The following is a 2,846-nucleotide window of genomic DNA, read 5'->3' on the forward strand; positions in this document are numbered from 1 at the left end:
CACATAAACACAAGTGTTTATCCAGGAAAACCCCAAATCCGGTGAAAAGCTCAACCTACTAAGATCTCATTAGCATTGGCCAAAACCCTGGCCAATCCGACCAAGTGAGCATTCGCCGCTCACCTCCAGGTATTGCATTACAATGAAGTCCTTCCAGTCTTTTATAAGCTCCATTACATATAATACCACAGGCATAATACTATGGGTGCACAATACCATGTGCCCTAGGTCTTGCATTACAATGAAGTCCTTCCAGTCTTTTATAAGCTCCATTACATATAATACCACGGGCATAATACTATGGGTGCACAATACCATGTGCCCCAAAACTGTCACTGTTTAACCTCGTCAACTTTGACTCTATCCCGAGTCAATTTTACCTAACAAAAAAAACATTTTATTTATTTACCATACCTCCACTTTACTTATATTTTTATTTGTTTACACCCTTGCATGTATATAAGGTGATTTATGGAGTAAATATAATTTTTTTTTAATTTATTTACCATACTTCTCATTTATTTATATTTTTATTAATTTACCATACCTCTTTTATAAATATGGTATTTGGGCCTTTGGCCCGTAGGATTCACTTAAATAAAACCTATTCTTGAAAATGGGCGAATGGAAGGTTGTAACTCCTAATTTCAAGGGCTAAATTAACCTTTTTTACCCTCTCCCTTAAAAGAAGGTGGGCTATTTGAGGTGATTTGTAAAAGTGTACTATGATACAAAATAATCGCCCACTAAAAATTTAAAACCCCTTAATTTCGCCAAAGGGCGAACATTCGCCCCTAAAATCACCCCTAGGCATGATGTCACGTTCTAGAGATACCCTGTCCATGTATCTTTACTATCTCGTAAAATGCAAGTTGAATGCTAATCATGCCAGAGTCCAGTGATTCTTTGGAAACTCATGTAGCAAATGGATGATTGGTGTGCCCTGCATGAGAATGCTACCCTGCATTTATTAATAAGCTTTATCGTTGTATTGAACTCTTGTATTTTGGTGAGTGGTTTGACTCTATTTATCAAATATCTTTATTCTTTGTTCCACCTTATTGTAGAGCATTTCTTAGCGTAGTTGCTGTTCAGCTTTTTGAATGCATGTGAAACTAAAGTTGTCATCTTGTTCCCTTCTATCCATTGTATAAGACTTGTGTAATTGGTTTTGTTTCCTTGGTTGAGTGCAGGTTTCAGTTGATCAAATAAAATCTGCAAATAAGTACACTGATGACACCATCTATGCTGGAGAAAAACTTATAATTCCTTGAGAGGGATATGGGAGCTCAGATTATATTTGAAAGTTTGTAGTACAGGTTGTCATGGAATGTGTATGCAATAATTTGCACAACAGCCTCAAGTCCCCAGTCTTGATTAGATATAAGAGGTCGTCCAGTCCAGTTTGAGTTTTGGATTGTTTATGGTAGGTTATCTATCACAAATTTTAAGGAAATATGTGATAAGCCAGTTGGAAATGTATTTGTTTTGTTTATAGAGGTTTCTTTTAGATTTGTTACTCAGGGGCATGATGTCATGTTCTAGAGATACCCTGTCCATGTATCTTTACTATCTCGTAAAATGGAAGTTGAATGCTAATCATGCCAGAGTCCAGTGATTCTTTGGAATCTCATGTAGCAAATGGGTGATTGGTGTGCCCTGCATGACAATGCTACCCTGCGTTTATTAATAAGCTTTATCGTTGTATTGAACTCGTTTATTTTGGTGAGTGGTCTGACTCTATTTATCAAGTATCTTTATTCTTTGTTCCACCTTATTGTAGAGCATTTCTTAGCGTAGTTGTTGTTCAGCTTTTTGAATGCATGTGAAACTAAAGTTGCCATCTTGTTCCCTTCTATCCATTGTATAAGATTTGTGTAATTGGTTCTGTTTCCTTTGTTGAGTGCAGGTTTCAGTTGATCAAATAAAATCTGCAAATAAGTACACTGATGACACCATCTATGCTGGAGAAAAACTTATAATTCCTTGAGAGGGATATGGGAGCTTAGATTATATTTGAAAGTTTGTAGTACAGGTTGTCATGGAATGTGTATGCAGTAATTTGCACAACAGCCTCAAGTCCCCAGTCTTGTTTAGATATAAGAGATCGTCCAGTCCAGTTTGAGTTTTGGATTGTTTATGGTAGGTTATCTATCACAAATTTTAAGGAAATATGTGATAAGCCAGTTGGAAATGTATTTGTTTTGTTTATACAGATTTCTTTTAGGTTTGTTACTCAGGGGCACGTTGTCATGTTCTAGAGATACCCTGTCCATGTATCTTTACTATCTCGTAAAATGCAAGTTGAATGCTAATCATGCCAGAGTCCAGTGATGCTTTGGAAACTCATGTAGCAAATGGGTGATTGGTGTGCCCTGCATGACAATGCTACCCTGCGTTTATTAATAAGCTTTATCGTTGTATTGAACTCTTGTAGTTTGGTGAGTGGTCTGACTCTATTTATCAAGTATCTTTATTCTTTGTTCCACCTTATTGTAGAGCATTTCTCAGCGTAGTTGTTGTTCAACTTTTTGAATGCATGTGAAACTAAAGTTGCCATCTTGTTCCCTTATATCCATTGTATAAGACTTGTGTAATTGGTTCTGTTTCCTTGCTTGAGTGCAGGTTTCAGTTGATCAAATAAAATATGCAAATAAGTACACTGATGACACCATCTATGCTGGAGAAAAAACTTATAATTCCTTGAGAGGCATATGGGAGCTTAGATTATATTTGAAATTTTGTAGTACAGGTTATCATGGAATGTGTATGCAGTAATTTGCACAACAGCCTCAAGTCCCCAGTCTTGTTTAGATATAAGAGATCGTCCAGTCCAGTTTGAGTTT

This window comes from Pinus tabuliformis, chromosome 7, assembly GCF_031772625.1.
Source record: "Pinus tabuliformis cultivar Carrire ecotype Pingquan chromosome 7, CPIR1, whole genome shotgun sequence".
Classification (NCBI taxonomy): domain Eukaryota; kingdom Viridiplantae; phylum Streptophyta; class Pinopsida; order Pinales; family Pinaceae; genus Pinus; species Pinus tabuliformis.